Raw genomic sequence first — 15,636 nt, forward strand, 5'->3', positions numbered from 1 at the left:
TAACAATTATATGCCTATGTGTAAATTTTTTTTGATGAAGGCTATTTGGATTTCTATATGCCTCACTTATCTGTACGTCAAGTTCTTTTCCCCTGCTTGTGAAGTTTTCTGCCATTATTTCTGTGAAGAGTTTTTTATGTCATCTGCTCTCTCTCCTCTTTCTTCATTGACTCCAATCAATCTTATGTTATTCTTTGCATCGTCCAGCACCTGCTGGATTGATTTCTCATGTTCCCTTATAATTTTGAAGCAATTTTTCTTTTCCTAGTCTTTAAATGCAATCTTATCTTCTATATCTGATATTCTGTTCTCACATTGGGTCATTCTGCTGCGTAGACTTTCAGTGGAGTTTTGCATCTCCTGGAAATCTCTTTGCATCTGTTTTATGGATTCCATTTGTTTCCTATGTTGGGATTCCGTCATGTTTCTCAGCTCCTCTCGAGATTTATTAATCATGTCATGTCTTCTACTAGGAGCACAATTTCTCCTGTAATCTGAGAAATTATTTCTGATTTCAATTTTTCCAGATCCCCTTTTGTTGCCCGTTCTGTGGGTCCAGGTGGTTGAGTATCAGAGTGTTCCAGCTCATTTCCCTGTGGGGTTGCTGTAAGTGATCTGGAAGTCTGGTTTTGAGACTTACGTGTTTTCTCATTTCAACTGGGGGGTCATGGGGGTGCTGTTGTTGCCCTCGCCGATCACCTCCTCTGAGCTTGGAGAGGGGGACAGAGGCTGGGAGTGGTGGTAGGGATGGTGGCCCAGAAGCCCCTTCCTCTGGGCTGGGAGTGGCAGGACAAAAGGCAGCCCAAAAGCCCTTTCCTCTGGGCTGGGAGCAGTGGGAGGGATGATGGCTGGGAAGCCCCTTCCTCTGGTCCAGGAGCAGTGGGGCAGCAGCTCAGAAGCCCCTACCTCTGGGCCAGGAGCAGTGGGAGGGTGTTGTGAATTTCTTATGCCATCAGAATATTAACTCCTCAGGGATAGAATTTGTCAATAATTTCTACCTTTTTCATGCTTAAGTTTGTTTCCATTGTTATATTCAACCTCTATAGTTTGATGAAATATAATTTGCCTGTTCTTAATTTTGTTTCCTGTTATAGTTTGGAGAACTTTAAAAAATTCTTGATTATTGTAATATCCTGAAACATTTATAATTGTTTGATAATTTCAGGTCTTGCATATAAACCTTTTTTTCCAGTATCGGGGATAAAACTCATTACCTTGTGCTTCTGTGGTGGGTGCAGTGCCACTGAGCTACATCCCCAACAATTGCATGTAAAATTTTAAATCATTTAAGTTGATATTTGCTATTGGCAAGACACGCAAGTCTTATTTTATTCTTATGCATTTGAACCATTTTAGTACCATTAATTGAAAAGACGATCCTTTCACCAGTGTATATTCTTAGTATATTTGTTAAAAAATCAGTTTGTTGGTGATATATGACTTAATGTTTAGGCTCTCTATTTTGTATTATTTGTTTGTAGCTCTCTTTATGCCAATATAGTGCATTTTTATTACTCCAGGTATAATGTAGATTTTGAAGTCATATGGTATAATGTTTCTTTCCTTATTTTTTGCCCCCTCAGGTGGCTTTGGACATTTCATGTAGTTTCTATACAAATTATATTGTTGTTTTTCTAGTTTTGTGAGAACTTTAATTGATATTTTGATAGGATTGCATCAAAATACTAGGGAATTATGGATATTTAAAAAAATTTGTCCTTTTCATCCATGAATATGGAATGTCTTTTGAATATTTTTTTGTGGCTTTTTCAATTTCTGTTCTCACAGTTTTAAAGTCTTCATCGTCTTTCAATACATTAATTAAATTTATTTCAAGGTATATATTATAGCTACACAAAATGAGATTACTTTCTTGATTACATCATTAATGGACAGACTGCAATCTAAGAAAAGTCCAGTACTTAATGGCTTCAGTCCTCTACCAAACATCTAAATAAGAATGAAAACAATTTGTCTTTGTTCAAAAATATTGAAGAGGAGAGAATGCTTTCAATATTATTGTTCAAGACCAGAATTACCCTGACACCCACTTCACACAAGAACATAACAACAAGTAAGGCTACAGGTCTAAATTCTTGATGAACATAGATGCAAAAATCCTCAACAAAATGCTAACATACCAGGGCTGGGGATTTACCTAAGTGGCACTGTGCGTGCCTCACAAGTGCAAGGTCCTGAATTTGATCTCTGGTACCAAAAACAAAATGAAACAAAAAAAAACCTAACAAACCAAATTCTTCAGCACATTACAAAGATGAAGTATAATTCCTCCAAATTACTCATGGATGTTTTAACATGTGAATATCAATAAATGATGTAACATATCAATAGAATGAGTAACAAAAATTCATTGATAACCTTAACAGAGGAAGAAAATGCATTCCTTTAAATTCAATATATCCTCAAGATGAAACTTCTGAGGAAATCAGACACATAAGCTTATTAAAGGCAATGTCAAATAAGCCAACTACTAGCACCATATTATATGAGGAAAAGCTGAAAAATTGTAAGGTCTTGAACAAGAAAACAATGCATATTTTTATCACTTTAGTGCAACATAACAATGGAAATTCTAGCCAGAGAACTCAGGTAAGAAAAGAAATAAAGTATATAAAAGTTGGAGAAGAAAAAGCCACATTTTTACTGATTACAGATGATATGACTTTGTCTATAGATAATCAGAAAGATTATCAAAAGAATAATAAATATAATAAATTTAGCAAATTACAAGATAAAAATCTACATACAAAAATCCAAACCATAGCAGAAAGCACAAAAGCATTCACATTTACAAGGACTAGATTTTTAAATTATAGTAATCTCTTCCTTTAATGTATATACCGTTTCAGAAGATGTTGAGGTGACAACCCCTCAGATCCTCTCTTCCATCAGCACTGTTTTATAACAAGGAGGTTGTTTTTCTTAATGCACCCTTTTCTTTGTTAAATTAGGAAGCATATCTGACGTGTGTGAATGGCTGCTGATTCTTGCAACATATCCTAATTTTCTGATGACTGTCTGACACGTGTTTCCTTTGAACTTTTTATTTTGATGTGAATTATTTCTATATTTTAGAAATATTTTATTATATGATGTTACCTAGTTTAATATTTAATGAAAATAAATTTGTCATTTTTGCTTCTGTTTAAAATATTTTGATTCTTTTACAAGGGATTAGAGAATTAAAAGCTGTCACTTTTCCTAATCTATTTAATAATTTTAAATATATAGAGATATGCTTTTAACTTCAGGGGCTGCATAAGAATCAAATTTGACATTAATATGCCATGTGTCTATTGAACAAATTTGCCATGGGGAGTCACTTAAGAATATGTAAATTGAAATATGATTACCGTAGTTAATTATGAATAGTAAATTTGAACTTTAAGAAGTCTTTTAAAAGCTTTCATTTAATAAACTTATCACATTTCATACAAAAAATATGTTCAGCATAAGCATGTTAGACAGCTCAGAGCATTATAGTTTAATAAAATAAGACCACAGCCTGAATTGTGCTCATTAAAATATATTGTATAAATAGGTTTAATTTGCTGATTTCAAATAGAGAAAATCAAAATGTAATCATAAAATATTGAGAATATCTTTTAAACTTGGTGTTAATCACTTCCCTCAGAACACACACCTTACTTGGCAAAAAAAAAAAAAAAAGAAAGAAATCATTTTTTACATTTCAGAAAATATCTAGTACAACCTGATGCATGAATAATTTATATAATTTAGTTAACAGCTCTGCTTTAGGTAAAGCAAAGAAATAAAATCAAATTTTGTCTAAGTCAAGTTCAATAAACAATTTATTGTTAATGTTTTACTCTTTCCCACTAAGAATTGCTCTTATCAGAATACTTAGTTTTAAGGAAAGGAAACTAAGCTCTATTGAATACTCAGTTTTGTACTACCTGATTACTATTTCATTTGGTTCTTATAACAATCCATTTTTATCTATACTATACTTCATTTTCAAATATGACAAACCATTCTATTCTTCTTAAAAAGGACTGCTTTCATTCCATTGGACCAAGAACCAAATCACCTTGGATTTTATGACAGCCTAATCCATCCCAGGGAAAGAAAGCACTGAACTCCAGCTTCTTCTCACATTCCACATGGAAAGAGGAAACTATCTGACTCTGGTCCCCTTGAGATACCATGTACTGAAAAATTTGGTAAATTTTACAGTTTATTACCACAGCTTTAACAAATAAAATTTACTTATAGAAAAATAAAACTTTTCAAACCTCCCCACAATATACTACTGCATAACTAAAGGCCTACTGGCTGTTGTTCCTTTTACTTGGTATATCATTCCTATTTTCCATTCAACCAAAAAATATAAAAAATAATAATCGGGAAAAACACAAATTGAAAAGAAGGGACAAGATTTACAGAAAGAATTAGATATTGCAGCAATGTTGCTATTATAAGACTAAGAATTTTAGGGAAAAACCTACAATATACTAAAAGCTTTGAATGAAAAAGTAGGTAATATGTAACAACAAAAGAATACGGTAAGCAGAGGTGGAAATTCTAATGGAGTCAGAAAGTAATGCTAGAGAACACAGACACTATAACAGAGATAAAGAACTCCTTTTATGCTTTTCATAGGCTCATTAGTGGACTGAATATGGCTGAGGAAAATAAAGGTTTTGCAAATATGGTAATGTAAATGTCTAACAAAAATGTAAGAAGAAGAAAAAAATTATAAAGGAATATTGAAGACCAATAGGACAACAAAAAATTGTAAAAGGCATAATGGGACTACCAGGAAATGGAGAAACTTTGTTAGAAGCAATATTTAAAGCAAGTAAGAATGAGAAATTCTTCAAATTAATATCAAACACAAAAGATCAGAGAACTTCAAGGAAGATTAATGTTAGTAAAGCATTCACCTAAGGATTTCACTTGAAACTGCAGAAAATTAAATATAGGAAAAATTCCCCCAGTAAAAGACTCAGGAAAACCATTCTCAAGTTATACTAGAAAACAGATACATACACTTTCTCAAAGACCATCCAAAAAATGAAAAAGTACAGTAAATAATTTGAAGTGCTGAGAGGAAATGAAAAAATTCCATCTTAAAATTTTGTATCCTGAAAGACTTTTCTTCAAAAATGAAAAACAGAAAATTAAAAGGAATTTTATGTTAGTAGATTTGCTTTGCAAGGAATGTTTTAAAAATGTTCTTCAGAGATATTGAAAATTGTATAACCCAGAATCTCAGAACTACATAAAGAAATTAAAGGGCATTGAGGAATGAATGAGTGAAGCTAAAAGCTAAAATTCTTCCTTAATCTAACAAATGATAATTGTTCAACATATAAGTAGCAATTCTGATTTCAATTATTTGTGATTATGTACATATATTTGTGAGTACTTAAACATAAGTGAAATGGATGACAATAAGGAAAATACAAGGGACAGAAGAGAAGTATGATTTTTCAGATGATAAGATACAATTTCTCTCAAAGGGCCCAAAGATATTTTAAAAAATGTGAGCAATTGTTATGGCTTGTCTCTAAATGTCCCTCAAAAGCATTATGTACTCAATAAGTGGGACTTTTGTAGTTCATTGAATCTAGGTCATATGATACTAGGGTTAATGGTGTAGAGTACTAAATTTCACTGACTGGAATTAGCATCATGCTGGCTACAGAAAATGGGAAGGCCCACCCTGGTTGTGGGTGGCACTAGCCTAAAGTCTTGCAGCTTGGATGAGATAAAAGGGAAAGAGAGGTTTCCTTCATTGCTGCTTTCTGCTTCTTGTCTTTTACCTGCCATACCATAGACTGTTTCTTCTCTGCAATGCTCCTTTGCATGCCACCTTGAAACAGCAGAGGGCCATTCCAGAGCCAACCGAATATAGACTGAAACCTCTAGAAACAGTGAGCCAAAATAAACCTTTCCTCCTTTAACTTCTGGCTGTCAGGTATTTTGTCTCAGAAAGAGAAAAGTAAATAAGACAGATTTTGTTATTGGGAGTGGAGCCATCACTGTCACAGTACTTGATCATATGTTTCAGAAGCCTTTGGAATTATTTTGCAGAAGAAGTTTTGAATAGATTTGGAGATATTGGCAGAATAAGCAATGTTGGTGGCAAGAGAAACCACCAACAGAGTTAGGAGGCAACCTACAATGTGGTAAAAAACTTTAGCATTTGTACCTCAGACAAAGGACTACTATCTAGAATATACAAAGAACTGAAAAAAAATCAGACCCCCCCCAATTCAAAGATCCAATTCAAAAATGGACATCCAAAATGAACAGACATTTCTCAGAAAAAGAAGTAAAAGCAACAAATAAACACATGAAAAAATGTTCAAGATGATGGGTCATTCAAGAGATGCAGCTGAAAACAACACTGAGATTCCACTTCACCCCAGAAAGAATGGCTGCTATCAAGAAATCAACCAATAACAAATGCTGGCAGTGTTGTGGGGAGAGAGGAGCCCTTCACCATTGTTGGTGGGAGTGCAGACTAGTGCAACCACCGTGGAAATCAGTATGGAGATACTTCAAAGAACTAGCACTAGAGGTTCCATTTGACCCAGCTATTCCCCTGCTGGGTATCTTCCCCAAAGAATTAAAAGAATCATACCACAGTGATATATGTCCACTCATGTTTTTAGCAGCACAGTTCATAATAGCTAAAGCTTGGAAACAGCCCAAGTGCCCATTAACTGGAAACTGGATAAAGAAGATGTGTGCATGTGGGGTTTTTTTTGTTTTGTTTTGTTTTTAAATAAAATGTAGTACTACTCAGCCATTAAAAATGAGAAACTAGAGACATTTATAGCTACATGGATGCATATTGAGGTCATATTCTCAAGTGAAATAAATAGGTCATTCATGTGTAAATACCAAATAGTTTCTCTAGTGTGAGAAACTGAAAGTATAAATAAGGATTAAAATGAATAATTCATATTTTGCAATGGGAAGAAAAGGTACAAAGGGGTAGGGAAAGTGGGAGGGGAAGGGAAAAGAGAAGAAGGGAAAGGAAAAATTATGAGAAAAGGAAAAAACGGAAACAAACACTTTGTAAATAAGGAAGGGTGGAAGAGGTGAAGGGTGCACATGTAATGGGGATAAAATAAGAACCAAGATACATCATGTACAGGTACAGGCACCCACTGATAAATGTAAACATATTGTATACCTAAAATGTACCAATAAAAGAATTTAAACAACAACAACAAAAAAAGAATAAGCAGTGGTGGAATGCTGTAAGCCAAAGTGGATGATAGATTCTGGTCAGACCTTAGAAAACTAGAATGCTGTTAGAAATGCACCTGGAAAAGTCCAGGATCAGGAGGTTTCAGTTAGCAACAAGGACTGCATTGGCAGTTGGACTCCAGACAATGTATATTATGCTCTGGCAGAAATTTCATTTGAATTTGATTGTGCCCAGAGACACTTCATGAGACTGAAATAAAGAGCTGCAGACTAGTTATTTCAAGGCAGTCTAATGTTGAGGTGGATGCATGGATGCTGTTGGGGGCTTTTAGCTAGCTTGACATTGAGAATTGAGAGCAAAGGGCCCAGCAGAATGATTTTTAAAATTTTGAGTTTAGCTAGAAAGAACGCTCCAGTAAAGTTGTGGCCTGTAAATATGGAACAAAGGAGAACTTGATTGCTGAAAATGAACAGAACAACAGAAAAGATGGCCTGAGGACATCACAATAGCCAGAAGAACTCCATTTGCATCCTCAAGATTGCAAAGATTCTTAACATAGAAATATGGGATTTAATGTGTGCCCTCCTGGATTTTGAACTTGTTTTGGTCCCATTCCTTCCTGTTCTCTTATTTTGAAAAGGAATTTTTATCTAACACCATTGTACACTGAAAGTGTTTAACTTCCAAACTTACATTTATATAGGGGTTTACAGCTAAGAGCTCACCTTCAATTAAATCTCAAAGGAGATTTCAACTTGGACTTTTCAGCTATGCTGCAATTGTTAGAACTTTTGCAACTCATAGAGATGGACTAAATGACTTTTGCATAATGGGATGTTTATGAGTCCTTTGGGGCATAGGACAAAATGTTATGACTTGTATCTTTATGGCCTCTCAAAGCCTCAGGAGCTCATAGTTGGGGTTTTTGGACGTGAGTGGGAGCTAGGGTGTGTGATACTAGGATTATGGGTGTGTGGTACTAAATTAGTCCATTGATTAGAATTAGCATAGTTGAGTATGGATAATAGAAGGGTCCACCTTGGATAATAGAAAAGTCAACCTGTGGGTGGCACCACTCAAAAGGCTTGTAACCTGGATGGAATAAAAGGGAAAGGGATGCTTGCTTCTCTGCTGTTTCTGGTACTGCTGGTTCTTGCTGCCTTCTGCCTTCTGCCTGCCACAACATGGACTCTTTATCCTTTTTCATGCCTCTCTGTCATGCTCCCCTGCCTTGGAATCAACCAATTATAGACTGAAACCTCTACAAACTATGAAACTCAATAAACTTTTAATTCTTTAATTTATGAGTTTTGAATATTTTGTCTTAGGAAAGAAAAAATTAACTAATATGCCAGTATATAAAACAAAAATTACACAAATGTATGGACCATCATATAACATTTTAGCACACATATAAGTTGTGTCATGTTTAAATCATGTTAATCTTATCTGTCTCCTCAAATATTGTCATTTCTTTGTGGTGGAAGCTTTCAAATTTCCTTCTCGTGGATTTTTGAAATGCAGAATGTAGTATTGGTATCTATATTGACCTTCCTATGCAAAAGAACAGCATAAATTCTTGCTCCAATTTAGTTATGATTCAACACTCATTGGTCAGTCTTTCTCCATTTCTTCTCACCATCACTCCATTCTCCCGATTCCACTTTTGATGAAATCAACATTTTCTAGGTTGTATATGGGCATGAGCTCATACAGTGAAGTTGCCATGCCTGTATTATTTCACTTAACAAAATGATTCCCAGTTCTTTCCATGTTTATTTATGGCTGAGAGGTGTTTCTTTGTATATATGTACCACATTTTCTTTAGGCATTCATCAGTTGGTGGACATTATTCATTATTGATGGGAAAGCAAAATGGTACATTACTTTGAAAGACAAGTTGGTAGGTTTTTAAACCCAAACATATGATTCAAAAATTATACTCTTTGATATTTTTCTAAATGACCTGAAAATTTATAAAAGAGCTTAAATATTAGGCCTGTCCCAAAACCTGTGTGTGAATGTTAATAACAACTTTATTCATAACTACCCAAAATAGAATGCAACCAGATGCCATTTATGATATTAGTGGGTAGAAAAATCTATGGTACATACAAATAATGGAATATTATTCAGTGTTAGGAAGAGATTTTCTATCAAACCATAAAAAGACTTAATGGACTCTAAATATATATTAATAAGTTAAATAAACCAAATTTCAAAGTCTACATTCTATATTGTTCCAACTTTATGACAGCCTCAAAAAACAAAATTATGTTGACACCAAGATTAGTAATTGTTGATGAAATTTTCAAAGGAGGGATGGATGAATAGACACAGGGCAGAGGCTTTGAGTGAAGTGAACTATCATGTATGAAAATACAGTGGTGAATGCATGTCCTTAGACCTCATAAAGGTCCATGGAAAATTTGCCACTGAGAATGAACCCTAACATAAACTGTGTTGATGGATGATAAAAATAAATCAAAGCATGTTCATTGATCATAATTAATGTAGCACTTGTTTGTAGGATCCCTATCATAGGAAAGATTGTAAGTGTGTGGGAACAGGGGATATATGGAAATTCTCTGTACTTCCTATGAAATTTTTCTTTGAACCTAAAATGTACAAAGTTAGTTAATTCACTTATAAATATTTGTGTGACATTTTCATATATTTCCCTTGTGAATTTTTATACAAAAAGTGAAATTAATTAAATTACACATCTACTTCAGGGAAATGATTGACATGACATACAAAATCATCTTTTATCTTCTCTCTTTATTCAAATCTCCAATATATAACTTTCTAATATCGGAAGTATAATGTGCTGCCCTAGGTTACAAATATATATTCTTCAAGGGAAATATATTTTGGTGTAAGAGTGAGTGTGTATATGTGTATGTATTAATTCACTTAGCTATTATTTAGCTTCTATTTCCTTTCTTTTTCTCATAAATTTCAGTCAACAATATTTAAACATTTGTTATTCTGTTATATGTTTATTTAAATTACTGGAAAAAATTTAAGTTGTCTATTTCTCAAAAAAAATAAAATAAGTACAGTATCTTCTTTTAAAGTTATATTTTTTCCTTTTCGTTTTTCTTTTGTAGTTTTGAATAAAGTACTAAGTACACTAAAAATAATATTGAATGTAAGACAAAGAATGTTGTTTCTATGTTTCTAAAAATATTTGTAAGTCATATACTGTCACTTATTCCACTTAGAGTACCAGTTACTATAGTTACCATTTATGTTTATATACTATAGTTACCATTTATGTTTATATACAAAGTGGGAGGTAATGTCACAAGGATACCTACTGGAAACTGCCATATAATGGAGACACACTCACACACACACACACAAACACACATACACACACACACACAAACACACACACACACACACACTGGAATTGGACCAGAAACTCTCTGGACTCTGCCTCCCTCATTCTTAAATTTCAATCTTAAGATTCACCATCTTTCCGGGCCTAAATGATCACCAGTGTAGCAATGAACAATTTTTCCATATTTTCCCTTAACTTTGCTATGAGTAGGTATACTTCAATACTTACTTGAAAACATATGAAAGTTCTGTGCATTTGGGGAAACAGGAACTATAATACAAAAACTAACCAATTTCTTAGTTTTTTCATTAGCAAAAAAATGGTTTTCATCTTGAGGATTGTTAATGATGAGATCTGAGATTACGTTATTATTAACCTAAGTCATTTCCCATTCTATTCAATTGTCAATTTAAAAATTCAATAATGGCTTATGTTACAATTACTTTTTGTGTCTGTTTTACTGTTCTGTTTTACAAGTGAATGCCATATGTGAGGGAGCATATTCAATTTTGTAAAACCTGTCTGCTTTCAATACAAGCCAAATACAATTCTCACTAATTGCTTCAAACTATTCTACAATGAGAAAGCTTTAAAATGTTGTTCTGAGTATGTGTTTAATATGAAAATTAAAAAAATTAGTTTAAATATATATCTATATTTTAATCTGTCAATAATTTTCATTTGATACTTGCAAGAAACAAAAGTAATTAACCCTACAACACAGTCTCAGGTTTGAAGAAAAGAATCATAAAAAAGTTAGTATTAGAAACAGTAAATCAAAGCTAATGAAGCAACATTAACACTTTTATGTTGTAGATTCTAATTAAAAAGTCTGTTAATGAAATTGGGGCATTTAGTTAATTGCTGTGAACAATTATTTTCAAATTAAGCTTGGCAATTAAATAGCATGATTAAGCTCTGAGAAGTGGATTTAGGTAGTGATATGTTAACTATTTTACGTGCTCTATTATGTATGGCAGTTTAAACACCGAGTATCTGCTGATTAACAAATATAACTGACATGCAATACTTCTTGGTCTTAGTGATGTATGCAAAGAAGTTTGGTACTGCTTTAAAGACTTACCATGCATAGTAGTTTATAATTACTGAAACCCAAACTGAAAACCTGACCCAGTTAATTTAAATAGATTTTGTTCCTTCCCGTAAATGTCAAGCTTCCTGAAATATGCTTGCACATTTGTAAGTTCCACTGGCTCCTTTTTCACTTAGCACTCCAACTCCTGCTTTTAGTCTTAAGGGTGCCATCACAAGCAAAAACTATTGTCATAAAATAAAGTTTTAAAACTCATTCATTACTAAATTACTTGAACCTGAGTAATAATTGTCTAAATGTAATCACTCCTACTTATATTTTTCAGGTAAAATTTAGACTCAGACCTAGTTTTGAAGCTTATAACACCAAGGCTAAATGGAAGAGTGCAAATTTGAATATCAGTTCCCTTACAGCACACTTCATCTATCTTCTGCAAAATATGACTTTCTTTTATATTTCTGTTAATGCAGTGAATTCTAATTGAAATATGAATTTTTAATACTCCTCATCCTTTCAGATTTTTCAGTCCCTTATATTACCGAACACACGAAATTCTCTTGATTTTCAACTCACAGTTTTCTGGTTTTTGTTATATTTTTCATGTCAGCTCTACATCTTTTCCACCTTTTTTTGGGTCTTTTTTCTATATTTACAATGGGACAATATTCCTTCAAAATTTATATTTTTCTTAGGTGATCTCAGATAATTTTAGGTTTTATTGGAAGAAATCCAGTAAACAAGCAAATTTGTGTTTTTCCCTAATGACCACTCACAATCAATCATATCAAAGTAGGACCAGGGATTTAGCTTAGTGGTTCTGCCTCCTGTCTCACAAGAGCAAGGTCCCATGTTCAATCCCTGGTACCAAAAAAAAAATCATATCAAAATTATCAGTAACAATTAATAGGCTATTTCAGGTGTTTTCCTGTGTCTACTTTTGTTATCTAGACTTGTTTCTTATGCATTACCTTTGAACTAGTTCATTTTCACTTTTATACCACTCCTCTATTAAAGCTATAATCTTAACATAGTGATTTTCCTGTTTCTTTAAACAACACACGTTATCTCTCTTAACCATTCTTTGATATTTTCTTTTTAATTTTTAAAAATATTTATCATTAATTAAATTTATTGGTACAGTTTAGATATACAAAATGATCACATTCATTGTATGAATTTGTACATAATGTATCTTGATTCATATTATTTTCCCATGCCCCTACCCTCCCTTCTACTTCTCAAGTCCACTTCTATAATTACATTGATGTTTATCTGATGTTTTATGCCCCAGTAGTATTTGGTTTATGAAGTTGGGTACACTGGTACTTACAATTTTTATCTAATCCTATTGAATTGTTCTCCTTATCAGGATGTAGTGACCTTCTTTGTTCCTTCCAATCAGTGTTGGCTTGAAGTCTATTTTGTCTGAAATTAGGATAGCTGCTCCTTTTTGCTTTTGGACTTCTTTACATAAAAAACATATTTTCCATTTTTGATTTTTAATCTATGAGCTTCTTTAAATATTAACTGTTTTTCTCACACTTACCTTTAATCTAGAATAAAAATTGATATTTTCAGATGCAATTGAAAACTATAAAAAACTATTAAAAAATGAGAAAAATCAAACCTAAAACTAATACATGTATATGGAAATTATAAATATCAGAAGAGAAATTAATGAAATGGAGAAAACATATTAAAGAATAAAGGAGGTTTTTTTTTAAAAGGATAAAATAATACACAAACTCTTAGCCAAATTTACTAAAAGAGGTAAAGAAAAAAGCTTTATCAATGCAATTAGAAACAAAACAGGTGACATTACAATGGAAAACTCTGAAATCTAAACTGATATAAATAAATATTTTGAAAACCTCTACTCCAATGAATTGGACAATCTAGAAGAAATCAACCACTTTCTAGACAAATATGAATTACTGAAACTGAATAAAAAACCCCTGTGCTCTGCACAACTCGACCAGCTTAGCTGCGTGGGCACCTGCAGGGCCTGGCACCCCCCTTCCCCGCCTCTGGCCTCCTGGCTGTGCCGCTACCTGGTTCCACACTACAGAGGCACAGGGGGTCATAAAGGCCATTGTCTTGAGCTCCAAAAGAGAGAGCAGAAGTAAGCAACAGAAAGACAGCTTCTCTCAAGCTCCTCGATGAAAACTTAAGCCCAGTGGAAAAGTGAAGAGAATCTCTGCAATAAAGGCACACCAGACCACCGTACTTGGTAAGTTGGAGGGATCATCACCTCCCATCTGAACCTGCACTATCTTCAGAGGAAGGGCAACTGGAACCTGCAGTAGAACCTTGCAGAGTTTAACCCTGCAGGAAGACAGGGAGCTCAACTTGGGGCTAGCAGCCAGAAATCTGCCTGAATCTCACAGGTAGGCTACTGGCTTGCTGAACCTCATTGACTTATATCTGTACACAGCTCCCCACATTGTCTATTGTGACAGCAGAGACAAACCCTGAAGGAGGGCCTTCATTTTTATTTTTTATTATTTGCAAATTTTTTTTCTCTTATTTTAAATTAATTTTTATTTTTTCTACTCTTTTCAAATTTCTATTTTTCTCTTCTTTTCTCTTTCTTTTCTCTTCTTTTTCTCTCTCACTCATTCTCTCACTGTCCCACATTGTTCTTCATCTCCCTTTTTGTTCCTGTTCTGGACCTACTTTGGATTTTTTTTTTAATTTTTCTTTTCTTTTTTTCCTTCTGTTGATTATCATTAGTTTTAAAGGAAAGTAAATACAGTATCTAGCCTCTATAGCGCTGTTCAGTGGTTCTGTTCACATCTTTATTCTTTCATTCTGCCTTTTCCTCTTTTCTTCAATAGTTTCTTAGAGTTTGTGTGATCTTCCTGTGTGTTCTGGGCTCACTGCTAACCTTTCCTGATCCTTCTAACTATGTGTCCTTCATTTCTCAACTCCTTCTAACTCCCCAATCCAAAGGGTAAAGTTGCTATAATAAAGAGTTTATTCACTGCAAACATATGTTGGGCTGGTCCTCGATTTTGATATAATTCACTCAGTTAAAGGTGATAGTTTAATAACTACCACAAATTGCAATTTTCTAAGCTGTGCTTGATGCTATGGTGTTGCTGATTGTACCATTTGGGCTAAGATGTTGTGATTGCCTTCCTGGTATAATGAAAATGAGATAGCTTCTGAGTCATTAGAGACTCAAAACCTAAGAACAGCTATATCCGGAAGACACCTCTGAAAAGCAATCATTCCACAAGGGTTCTAAACAAAGATATTTATAATAAGCAATTTTGAAGTATCAACTAGGAATTAAACCAAGGACAGTACCAAAAAGAGAAATGAGAAGACATTTAAGAAAGGCACAAACTCAGGCTTTCACCTCACCAAAGGCAAATTCTGGGGGAAATGAGGTGCAAAATTCTGATAATCAACCACCTGGACACCCTGAACTGATTCCACAGGAAGCAACAAAACAGATGAATGAGGCTCTAGAAAAACCCAAAACAAATAATTTCCCAGATAACTACAGAGATGGTGAGCAGAGTGAAAGACATGTTTAGAGGCTCTAGGACAGAAACAGATTAAAAAAATAAATGAGCTCCGAAACATCCTGGAAGCCATGAATGCCCAGCATAAGAAAGACATGGAAACCATTATTGCCAAACACAAGAAAGAAATGGAATCCATGAAACAGACTGAAACAGATATCCATGAGATTAAAAATTCCATTGAAAGCATTCACAGTAGAATAAGGGAATGTGACAATAGAATATCAGATATAGAAGACAGGATTGAGCTTAGTGACCATGAAAACTAATATTTCTTAAAAATAGTAAGGGATAATGAGAAATCAATCCAGCAGCTCCTAGATGATGCAAGGAAGAATAACATAAGACTGATAGAAGTCCAAGAAAAAACAGGAAAAGGACAATTGACATAAAAAAACCTGTTCACAGAAGTAATAGTAGAAAACTTCCCAGACAGAGGCAGAGAATTGGACATACAGATAAGTGAAGCATATAGAATTCCAACTAGCTA

Source organism: Heterocephalus glaber, unplaced genomic scaffold (genome assembly GCF_053883595.1).
Source record: "Heterocephalus glaber isolate CG9 unplaced genomic scaffold, H.glaber_assembly_v1.0 deba00001538, whole genome shotgun sequence".
NCBI lineage: Eukaryota > Metazoa > Chordata > Mammalia > Rodentia > Bathyergidae > Heterocephalus > Heterocephalus glaber.